Genomic DNA, 13,767 nt, shown 5'->3' with positions numbered 1-13,767 from the left:
TCAATGGAATTAGAACATAAGATCAAATGATTGAATTATCAGATATATTGAATTATGATTACAAGTCTCTGTTGAAAGGCCCACGTTGATTTGAGAAATCTTTCCATTTTAACAATATTCGGAAAAATGGTAAAGTGATTTATAAATAAGAACAAATTGTCAATCATTGAGAACTAGACAAAGGATAGTGGAAGATTGAATCTCATAATGACTCGATTGATCTATTTAGTTTTAAACGTACAAAAACGTTTTCAGTTTAAAAAGAACTTTATTATTAAAACGTATATAACTTTTATAAATATCTAGAATCACTTTTGACAACTCATTACTTAACTACTATGATAAAGATAACGATATTTATATTTTATTTTATATATATAACAATTTAAATTAATATTATATATATTTATACGCGTATTATACGTACATAGTTTTATACTTTTACTATACTTAAACTTTACCTTTACTTTATTTTTACTTTACTTTAACTTTAATAATTCACTTTAATAATTCATACTTTAATAATTCACTTTAATAATTCATACTTTAATAATTCACTTTAATAATTCATACTTTAATAATTCACTTTAATAATTCAAAAATCTATTATAAATAGAATTCAATAGGTTTCATTATTTCATAGAAACTTGAAAATATTTTTCTCTAAACTCTCTCAATCGATTTACATATATATATTTACTCCGTATTATTTCAAGATATTATTAGTATACATAAAATATTACGACGGAGTGCTGTCCGAGTGATTTCAAAATTGTTTTTCAAGTGGGATAGGATTAAGGAAATTATGGGTTATAGCTATGGAGGTGATTGAGTATGGTTCATGGGTATGCTCGTGAGGTCAATATAGTGTTTATCATTTCCGTTGCGTCTACGTACCTTTCCTGCAGTATTGAATCTCAATATTGATACGTGAGTACTCATAATTTAACTTTTACATACTAATAGTGTATCCCTGACTAGTGCTCGAGTATTTAGGATTATGCATGCTTGTACTTTTAATATTTCCCTTAGACAGGTTAGGTTGAATGTTAAATTAGTTACACTTGCAGTTGAGATAAGGTATAAGATATGCATGTCTTTGGAAAGCTAGCGAAAAATTAAGAACTTTTCCTTTAGATATCGAATGGTTTCGATGAACGGATTAGAAGTTATAATCAATTGAATTTTCGATATTTTTATTAAAAATGATTATTATTATCGTCGTTTTTATCGTCGTTCTAGTTTTATCTTATTATTATGATTATTATTATCTTTATCAATAAAAGAGATTTATCATTAAAAATTGTTATTTTTTTTTATTATTACTATCGTTATTATCGTTAAAGTTATAATTAGTATTATTATTATTATCCAATTATTATTATTATTATTATTATTATTATTAGTATTATTATTATTATTATTATTATTATCGTTATTAATATATATATCATTATTTAAAAATGGTTATTGTTATTGTTATTATTATTATTACTATATTATCATTAAGATAATTATTAGTATTATCGTTAATAATGTTATAGTAACTATCATTATTAATATTAGTGTATTTAAAACAAATATTTGTAACACCTAATTATTTTGATTACTATTATTATCATTATTATGAACACGATATAAAAGACGATTAAAAGCTATTAAACGAAACGATTAGGAAATAATGAGTAAGAGTACCATGATGAAATTAAAATATTATAAGATATTGATTTAGATAAAATTATCATTCTTATTATTTTTATCATTACTATTATTATTAAAAGTATCGTTAGTATTAAAACTATCATTTTAACAAAAATTATCATTTTAATAGAAATGTCATTGTTACTATAAAATATCATTATTATTATTATTTTAAATAGAATTATTATTTTAAAGATAATATTAAAAATTATCGTAAATATTAAAGTTATCATAATTAGAATTATCGTTTTATCATAATGTCATCTTAGTAATTATAAATATTGATATTTTTATAATAATAATTATTATTACAAAATAATACAACTTTTACTTACTATCATTATAGATATTATTTTATCAAATAAATATGTGATACAAACATATTTTACTACGTGTAATAACTTACTTTAATAATACCTATCATATTATCTTTATGATATTAAATGAACCCTATAAATTTTATTACTTAATATATATAAAAGTATATTTTATTATATAAATTTAATATAAAATTTTATTTATTAATAAATAAATTATATTATTTACTCTAATAAATCTTTTAAAAATATTTAAAAATATAAAACGACGATATTTAAACTATATATTAATCATGTATAGATTTTTGGAAATTATTTTGAGTCAAATTTACTTTTATTGACTTTTGCATATTAGTCTCGAGCATTAGGATTGTGGTACACTATGACTTAACCTAATTTGTTAGACAAATATTGACCAACACATAAATATATATAATTAATTTAGGTTCGTGAATCCGAGGCCAACCTTGCACTTGTTCAATGACGTTATATGTATTTTTACTACGAAATACAGTATGGTGAGTTTCATTATTCCCTTTTTAAATGCTTTCGCAATATATATTTTTGGGACTGAGAATACATGCACTGTTTTTATAACTGTTTTACGAAATAGACACAAGTAATTGAAACTACATTATATGGTTGAATGATCGAAATCGAATATGCCCCTTTTTATTAAGTCTGGTAATCTAAGAATTAGGGAACAGACACCCTAATTGACGCGAATCCTAAAGATAGATCTATTGGGCCTAACAAACCCCATCCAAAGTACCGGATGCTTTAGTACTTCGAAATTTATATCATGTCCGAAGGAGGATCCCGGAATGATAGGGGATATTCTTATATATATCTAGTTAATGTCGGTTACCAGGTGTTCACCATATGAATGATTATTTTTGTCTCTATGCATGGGACGTATATTTATGAGAACTGGAAATGAAATTCTTGTGGTCTATTAAAATGATGGAAATAAATGATTATGATAAACTAATGAACTCACCAACCTTTTGGTTGACACTTTAAAGCATGTTTATTCTCAGGTGTTAAAGAAATCTTCCGCTGTGCATTTGCTCATTTTAAAGATATTACTTGGAGTCTTTCATAGCATATTTCGAAGAACGTTGCATTCGAGTCATTGAGTTCATCAAAGATTATTATTAAATCAATTTATAGTTGGATAGTGGATATTATGAAATGGTATGCATGCCTGTCAATTTTTGATGTAAAGAAAGATTGTCTTTTAAAAACGAATGCAATGTTTGTAAAATGTATCATATAGAGGTCAAATACCTCGCAATGTAATCAACTATTGTGAATCGTTTATAATGTATATGAACGGGTCCTTTCAGTTGGTATCAGAGCGGTGGTCTTAGCGAACCAGGTCTGCATTAGTGTGTCTAACTGATAAGTCGATAGGATGCATTAGTGAGTCTGGACTTCGACCGTGTCTGCATGTCAAAAGTTTTGCTTATCATTTTGTGTCGAAAATTAACTACTTATCATCCTCAGGAAATTACCTGCTTATCATTTTTAGTCTAAGACACGTCTTGCTGCATTGATTGCATGAATAGTGTATAGACAAAAATTCATATCTTAGCATATCTGCTAAATCATATCTTATCGTATCTGCTACTTTAAACTTTGCCTGACATATTCCGCAAAGTCCTCCGCAATCTATGAAATCTTTTGATCTATATATATATATATATATATATATATATATATATATATATATATATATATATATATATATATATATATATATATATATATATATATATATATCTATGTAATTAGAATACCATCCGTTAGCCAAAATCATTTCATATCGAAAAAAAAAATCCTTTATCCAATCGTACGAAATGGAATTCGTCATCAGTTCAAGTCACTCAGATTCCGAAATGGAATCCCATTCAAACTCCGAAAGCAGAATGACCGGAATAGATCAACCAATCAGTCATCACCTATTCTGGATGAATTGGGGATGGATTCGTAGCCTCCTCAATCATTGGAAACAAGAAGAAGGTGATCCCTTCCATCTACCACATTGCCCTCTTGACGAAGAACCTGAAGCACTTACCGGCGAACCTGTCCGAAACACCATTTTCTCGCTCATTTCCAGAGTATCTCGTTACGATTATATATTACATCAAATTTTATATTTTATTTATCCGCTCGTCCGAACCGACAATCACCCCGGTGTAATAGAAGAAGTCAACGAGCTTCACGCTCGGGTAGTGGCTTTGTAGAATATGGTGCAGAGATTACAAACACCAGCAGCATAACCAGTACCACCATCATCAACGCCAATAGTACCATTACCACCTCCAACCACAAACCGCGTCGTAAACCTCAACTTCACAATCTGTCCCACGAGCATCAACGTCATACGCACCATAGATACCAAGGAGTACCAACAACAATAACTGACGAAGTATTAATTCATAACTTCATTGGAGAAACATTCTGAGGCGATTATGTAATCTCTAAAGTCTTAGAGATTATCTAATCTAGCCCTAACCATAAATCAGTTAAGCGAACCAAAATGATAGAAGGAAGAGTATAAACCCTGACAAAAATGGTGCGTGATTAACAAGCTAAACTTGCTTTACCAACAGCACCAACATTACCGTCAGCGTTACCAGCATCGTCAGTACAGTCAACATCCGAATCAACAACACAGATAACATCACAAACTCCGTCAGTTCAAGAATCACTATGGACATCATTACGAATCAATAACGTGTATATTGTATCAACGAGTTATGAAGAATTAACTCATTCCCTCTCAAGAAATTATATGTATATTATATATATATATATATATATATATATATATATATATATATATATATATATATATATATATTTTGAAATAAATCTTTCCGTGCTAAACTATTGTGTGTGAATCTTAACTACTCGGTTAATTCATATTACAAGTATGCAATAATGTACGTCCTTCGGCCGCAACTTAACCAGCGTTAACTACAATCTCTGTCACAATTCAACAAATTCCAATTCATAATAAATCAAGTATATATTTGATTTTACACTTTCATCATCGATGTACCCAAAACTTTTCAGATAACATCATTCGTACTTTGCGAAATTCACAAGAATTCCACGAACCGAACATCATACATCAACAAATAACGAAGTATTGATTCATAATTTCAATGTCATTAAAGAAATACTGCGTAAAAGTTATGTACTTTTTAAAGACTTTAGGGATTATTAAATTCAAGTTTCAACCGTAAATCAAATGAGTTTAATTTAACATTAACTCATTAAATCTATGTTACATCTGAAGAAAATATACATATATATATTTTCATAAAGACTGTAATAAAATTCCTTTGTACAAAATATTAATTGTGAAATTTTTTTTTAACGGGTAGGTAATACCCGAGAGATATATAAATTCACAATTAATATGTTACATTCTTCGAATCTGATTCAGCAAATTATCCATTATACTCCCAACTTTCACAACAATATACATTCTTTTATAGAAATCAAAACAACCATACTCATTCAAAATTTAATTACATATTCTGATTTTGAAATCTCAAAATTCGACTTGAGATATGACCAAATCATCACTCTTAGATCCTTACATCTTTCACAAGCTATATTTTGACTTCAAAACTGTATTAGAACATCAAATGTATGTTAACGATTACAATATGTATTCAAACCCTTCGAAAATTTCTGAAGACACTTCGAATGATGAGCAATCGAGATGATGATCCAACCACATGTTACCCACAGTTATGTACCCGAAAAACTCTTGAAACCAAAGTAAAAGTTTAAACAACGTATTCGCATCAGATTCTTTGGCATTTATTAGCAAAAATAACTTTGCGACTCCTATTCAAAGTAGCCAGTTTTGTCACAGCTCCAGCAAGTCAACTTCGACTTTTCAGTCAGACTAACCTTATTATAACCTTGAGATATACACCATCGTTACCAGGGAACCTTTTACATTCCACCACATTATTAGCAGATGTACCAACAACTTCATTACCCTTTGACTTTAGTCTCTCCAAAAAGTCATTATAATTATTTATTGAAACCCCATCATTTACTCATTCGCATCTTGTAATGAGAATTGCCATACGAATCATTGGGAATTAGCAATCAGTATTTTGAAATCTCGCAGCATGTCTACGCCAACAGTTATATGTGTATATATAACGTCTATCTTCTGGACTTAATTTGAATGTGAAGTTTCTGAAAAACACTCCGAACTAAGAATTGGTTCTCCGAAAATGGAAAAAATGCTGATGAAGCAGCAAAAACTAAAAATGACTTTAAATGGTAAAAGCTGAATGATAATGATGAAGTGTGCTGGCAAAGCGCAGAAAAAGAGAAGTTTTGGAACTGGAAAATGGATTGAGCAAAGTAGGAAGGAGGCTTTGGACAAATTACAAAGACTGAACCTGACTTCAAAGGATCCAAATGATTCAGTACCTGCTGAAGTCATTAACGAATACCTTGCTCCTAACTCTAAACCCCTGCGGACAATATTCTTCATCATCCTCTGATATTAGAAATTCTAAAATATTATCATATCTTTCATTATAAATATCCTCCATATTTCTGAAGATATTTTCTTAATTTTTCTTATTTGAAATCATTTACCTCTTTGCGCTATCTGTATTACATCATAAAAGAAACTATTTTAGTTTCTAAATTCTGAAACATTCAAGTTTAAAATAGGAATATTTTGAAGTAGTGTTGGGAACTGAAGCATGAATTAGTATAATATAATGACACTTGATCAACGTGATTATATTACAGTAAGTCATGCTGAGTTTCTAAATGGAACGTGATGATTCACAGATCATAATATCATCATGTGCCATGTTATACGACTCTTGTATTCTATTTAACCTCTAAAATATCAAGAAAATATTTCTTGATGATTCGGCCTTTTCCAAGGTATTCTAGTAATTTAACAAGTCAAGATCGTGCCATCACAATTTCCTTCCTAGAACATTAACAATGTTCATTCTGAAATTCATATCTGTGAATTCTGGACCATTACAAGCGGTGCTTAATCGCAAGAAGAAGAAACAAAAGGACAAAACTCCGAAATAAAAATTGGGGTATAAATTACAGCAAATAAAAGAGAGCATTAACTGTTAATGATAATGATTATAGAAGACAGAAGCAGAGACTTTGAAATATAAGGGAACATATAAAGCCCAACGATAAACCAGAAATTATAAACTATATATATCGATGCATATAGCAATATAAAGACACGTGAGAACTAGAAACACTATAAACCCAAGAGTATAGTAGAAGTAAATAGATTCTTCCGGCGGTAGATGAAAAAGAAGAATGACCAATATGAAAGTTAGAAGTATATCGAGAATCAGAACTGGATGGAGCATATTTATGAATACTTTAAAATATGAGTTGAGGGGGAAAGAATAGAAGGTGATGAAACATGACTAGGAACTTAGAAATCAACAGATTTAACTCACACAATGGTGGAATAAGTGAATCAAACCCTCTAGTGAATAGGTTAATTTTTTTTTTTGATTAATTTAGTCAAACCACAACTAAATCAAGTGTGATTAGATCAACACCTAGAGCTATTATTCACCACCTGGGTAATTTGGACTGAGAGAAAATTGGAGGAGCTCACTAGATCTGAGTGTGTGTAACAAATGAGAAGCTTAACCTAAAATTGAAGAACATAAGACTTTATATACCCCTGTTGTTGACTCACCCATACGATTCATTCATCACACGTACGAGTTGGTTTCATCAGCCGTACGGGTGATCACTCACTCGTGTCTTCTCATTTAGGTTGTAATTGTGACTTAGATCAGCATCAGCCGTACGTATGAGCCTGTCAGGTGTACTAGTGAGGCTTCACTCGTACGTCTGACTAAGTCTAACATAGTCAAACATCTAAATCTCGTTCCTGCAGTTCCTGTAACCACATACAAACACGTATAGGATAATAACGAGCAATCATGGTGGCCTGTAAACTGTTGTACCTGCAATGGACGTGGGTAGATGTCTAGGGACTTGCATAAAATGCATCAACAGAAGGTGTGAGTTGTAAGGAAACGAAGGAGGTGAATTTATAAGAAAATCTCTGATAGAACAATTAAAATGGACGATCGCATTTAAAGCGGATCCTAATTCCCTTGATTACCGGAGAGTCAAATCTTATTAAGAAGAGTTTCTTCAAATCCCTTGAAATCTGGGAATCAATCATATCTACGTCAAATGATAAGATGAATCTACACTTACTCATTTCACTCTTCTATGTTAGCTTCATTCGTACTCTTCATATAAATGGATTGTTTATCCAAATTATTCGCTGATGATAAAACTCTAATTTTCAGCCCGTATGCATCATAAAAACATACTTATTATCATTCACGACCTTTCCACTCAAATTTCGGGACGAAATTTCTTTAACGGGTAGGTACTGTGACAACCCGTAAATTTCCAACCAAATTTAAACTTTAATCTTGATATGTTTCCGACACGATAAGCAATATTTGTTAAGTTAAATTTCAAGAATTTTAAACTATGTTCATACATTCATTCACCCTCGACCAAGTTCCAACGATTCACGAACCATTAAACGAATATGATTATATATGTATATGTGTATATATATTATAACTTGAAACGTAAACAAAATATTAGATTAAATACTTTATATGATTGTATCTGTTTCAAAATGTTTATCAATGGAATTAGAACATAAGATCAAATGATTGAATTATCAGATATATTGAATTATGATTACAAGTCTCTGTTGAAAGGCCCACGTTGATTTGAGAAATCTTTCCATTTTAACAATATTCGGAAAAATGGTAAAGTGATTTATAAATAAGAACAAATTGTCAATCATTGAGAACTAGACAAAGGATAGTGGAAGATTGAATCTCATAATGACTCGATTGATCTATTTAGTTTTAAACGTACAAAAACGTTTTCAGTTTAAAAAGAACTTTATTATTAAAACGTATATAACTTTTATAAATATCTAGAATCACTTTTGACAACTCATTACTTAACTACTATGATAAAGATAACGATATTTATATTTTATTTTATATATATAACAATTTAAATTAATATTATATATATTTATACGCGTATTATACGTACATAGTTTTATACTTTTACTATACTTAAACTTTACCTTTACTTTATTTTTACTTTACTTTAACTTTAATAATTCACTTTAATAATTCATACTTTAATAATTCACTTTAATAATTCATACTTTAATAATTCACTTTAATAATTCATACTTTAATAATTCACTTTAATAATTCAAAAATCTATTATAAATAGAATTCAATAGGTTTCATTATTTCATAGAAACTTGAAAATATTTTTCTCTAAACTCTCTCAATCGATTTACATATATATATTTACTCCGTATTATTTCAAGATATTATTAGTATACATAAAATATTACGACGGAGTGCTGTCCGAGTGATTTCAAAATTGTTTTTCAAGTGGGATAGGATTAAGGAAATTATGGGTTATAGCTATGGAGGTGATTGAGTATGGTTCATGGGTATGCTCGTGAGGTCAATATAGTGTTTATCATTTCCGTTGCGTCTACGTACCTTTCCTGCAGTATTGAATCTCAATATTGATACGTGAGTACTCATAATTTAACTTTTACATACTAATAGTGTATCCCTGACTAGTGCTCGAGTATTTAGGATTATGCATGCTTGTACTTTTAATATTTCCCTTAGACAGGTTAGGTTGAATGTTAAATTAGTTACACTTGCAGTTGAGATAAGGTATAAGATATGCATGTCTTTGGAAAGCTAGCGAAAAATTAAGAACTTTTCCTTTAGATATCGAATGGTTTCGATGAACGGATTAGAAGTTATAATCAATTGAATTTTCGATATTTTTATTAAAAATGATTATTATTATCGTCGTTTTTATCGTCGTTCTAGTTTTATCTTATTATTATGATTATTATTATCTTTATCAATAAAAGAGATTTATCATTAAAAATTGTTATTTTTTTTATTATTACTATCGTTATTATCGTTAAAGTTATAATTAGTATTATTATTATTATCCAATTATTATTATTATTATTATTATTATTATTAGTATTATTATTATTATTATTATTATTATCGTTATTAATATATATATCATTATTTAAAAATGGTTATTGTTATTGTTATTATTATTATTACTATATTATCATTAAGATAATTATTAGTATTATCGTTAATAATGTTATAGTAACTATCATTATTAATATTAGTGTATTTAAAACAAATATTTGTAACACCTAATTATTTTGATTACTATTATTATCATTATTATGAACACGATATAAAAGACGATTAAAAGCTATTAAACGAAACGATTAGGAAATAATGAGTAAGAGTACCATGATGAAATTAAAATATTATAAGATATTGATTTAGATAAAATTATCATTCTTATTATTTTTATCATTACTATTATTATTAAAAGTATCGTTAGTATTAAAACTATCATTTTAACAAAAATTATCATTTTAATAGAAATGTCATTGTTACTATAAAATATCATTATTATTATTATTTTAAATAGAATTATTATTTTAAAGATAATATTAAAAATTATCGTAAATATTAAAGTTATCATAATTAGAATTATCGTTTTATCATAATGTCATCTTAGTAATTATAAATATTGATATTTTTATAATAATAATTATTATTACAAAATAATACAACTTTTACTTACTATCATTATAGATATTATTTTATCAAATAAATATGTGATACAAACATATTTTACTACGTGTAATAACTTACTTTAATAATACCTATCATATTATCTTTATGATATTAAATGAACCCTATAAATTTTATTACTTAATATATATAAAAGTATATTTTATTATATAAATTTAATATAAAATTTTATTTATTAATAAATAAATTATATTATTTACTCTAATAAATCTTTTAAAAATATTTAAAAATATAAAACGACGATATTTAAACTATATATTAATCATGTATAGATTTTTGGAAATTATTTTGAGTCAAATTTACTTTTATTGACTTTTGCATATTAGTCTCGAGCATTAGGATTGTGGTACACTATGACTTAACCTAATTTGTTAGACAAATATTGACCAACACATAAATATATATAATTAATTTAGGTTCGTGAATCCGAGGCCAACCTTGCACTTGTTCAATGACGTTATATGTATTTTTACTACGAAATACAGTATGGTGAGTTTCATTATTCCCTTTTTAAATGCTTTCGCAATATATATTTTTGGGACTGAGAATACATGCACTGTTTTTATAACTGTTTTACGAAATAGACACAAGTAATTGAAACTACATTATATGGTTGAATGATCGAAATCGAATATGCCCCTTTTTATTAAGTCTGGTAATCTAAGAATTAGGGAACAGACACCCTAATTGACGCGAATCCTAAAGATAGATCTATTGGGCCTAACAAACCCCATCCAAAGTACCGGATGCTTTAGTACTTCGAAATTTATATCATGTCCGAAGGAGGATCCCGGAATGATAGGGGATATTCTTATATATATCTAGTTAATGTCGGTTACCAGGTGTTCACCATATGAATGATTATTTTTGTCTCTATGCATGGGACGTATATTTATGAGAACTGGAAATGAAATTCTTGTGGTCTATTAAAATGATGGAAATAAATGATTATGATAAACTAATGAACTCACCAACCTTTTGGTTGACACTTTAAAGCATGTTTATTCTCAGGTGTTAAAGAAATCTTCCGCTGTGCATTTGCTCATTTTAAAGATATTACTTGGAGTCTTTCATAGCATATTTCGAAGAACGTTGCATTCGAGTCATTGAGTTCATCAAAGATTATTATTAAATCAATTTATAGTTGGATAGTGGATATTATGAAATGGTATGCATGCCTGTCAATTTTTGATGTAAAGAAAGATTGTCTTTTAAAAACGAATGCAATGTTTGTAAAATGTATCATATAGAGGTCAAATACCTCGCAATGTAATCAACTATTGTGAATCGTTTATAATGTATATGAACGGGTCCTTTCAATGTCCTCGGTCAATAAGAGCTCCTTCATGTCAAGCTTCAATCTATCCTCCAACCTACGTCTAGGTCTACCCCTTCTCCTTACGGCCCCAACAACGAGGGTCTCGACTCTCCTAACTGGGGCTAAAAGTGGACGCCTCAAAACATGTCCAACCCATCTAAGTCGTCCTTCCCTCAGCTTGTTGGTTATGTTCCTAACTTTCAAGTTCTCCCTAAAAACTCCATTTGGTATCATATCTAGCATAGTCTTACCACACATCCACCTAAGCATCCTCATTTCTGCCACCTCCATCCTTCTCTCCTGGGCTTTCGTCATTGGCCAACACTCCGATCTGTACAACATGGTCGGTCTGATTGCCACCTTGAAGAATTTCCCTTTCAATTTAAGGGGCACCTTCTTGTCGCACAACACCCCTTTCGCTGCCCTCCACTTCAACCATCCTACTCGTATACGGTGTGTCACGTCCTCATCTATCCTTCCCGACTTGTGGAGCATCGAGCCTAAATACCTAAAGGACTCTTGTGGAGGTAAAAGTTGATCCCCAATTCGGACATCCACTATATCCTCTTGTTCCTCTTCGCTCGTCCTAAAATCGCATCTAAGGTACTCCGATTTAAGTCTGCTAATCCGTAGGTCATTTGATTCTAGGGCGATCCTCCATTGCTCTAGCCTTCTATTAAGCTCATCTTGGGAATCCGAAACTAATACAATATCGTCCGTGAATATTAGGCACCATGGGATGTTATCTTGTATCCTTTGAGTCAGTTCGTCTAGAATCAAAGCGAAAAGATATGGGCTAAGGGTCGATCTCTGATGTAAACCTACTTCTACTGGGAAAAACTCAGTGTTTCCTACCGTAGTACGTACACGAGTCTTCGCCCCCTCATACACCAAACCCTAAACCCTAAACTCTAAACCGTTCGTGTTAAAAACTCAATCTAAATCCTAAATCTAAACCCTAAACACTAAATTTCTAAACCCTAATATCTAAACCATATAAACCCTAATATCTAAACCCTAATAGCTAAAACCTCAACATACGCTCGAAAAACACGATAATTGTTATATATTACTTCTTCGAGCGTTTTCCCGCCAAAATAAAAACATTTATCACAAAGTGTCTTTATTAAATGTTCATATTTTCATCCCGTCTATAATGTTCGTGAACAAAGTTTTTTCAAAAAACAAAAAAAAAAGTTTTTTCTTCTCCCCGCTTCCCTCCGATTGGTTACTTCCCTCCTGATCCTACCACTATATATATATATATATATATATATATATATATATATATATATATATATATATATATATATATATATATATATATATATATTGAAAGGATCCATAGAGAACTAGAGTATGTAGAGAATCAATAGAACTCATATATTAAACTTCAATCTATGTGGAGATTTAGCTTCAAAAAAAAAACAAACAAACAAACTGAAAAAAAAAACAGTCAATCTGCACACTAAAAAGTCATTCTGCACAAAAAAAAAGTCAATCTGAAAAAAAAAAAACTGAAAAAAGTCAATATGCAAAAAAACTGCAAAAAAAAAGTCAATCTGCACAGAAAAAAAGTTATTCTGCAAAAAAAAAAAATACTGCCAAAAAAAGTCAATCTGCACAAAAAAGTCAATTTGCACAGAAAAAAGTCAATATGCAC

The sequence above is a fragment of the Rutidosis leptorrhynchoides genome, chromosome 7, assembly GCF_046630445.1.
Source record: "Rutidosis leptorrhynchoides isolate AG116_Rl617_1_P2 chromosome 7, CSIRO_AGI_Rlap_v1, whole genome shotgun sequence".
NCBI classification, from domain to species: domain Eukaryota; kingdom Viridiplantae; phylum Streptophyta; class Magnoliopsida; order Asterales; family Asteraceae; genus Rutidosis; species Rutidosis leptorrhynchoides.
Note: the sequence above shows the minus strand (reverse complement) of the source record.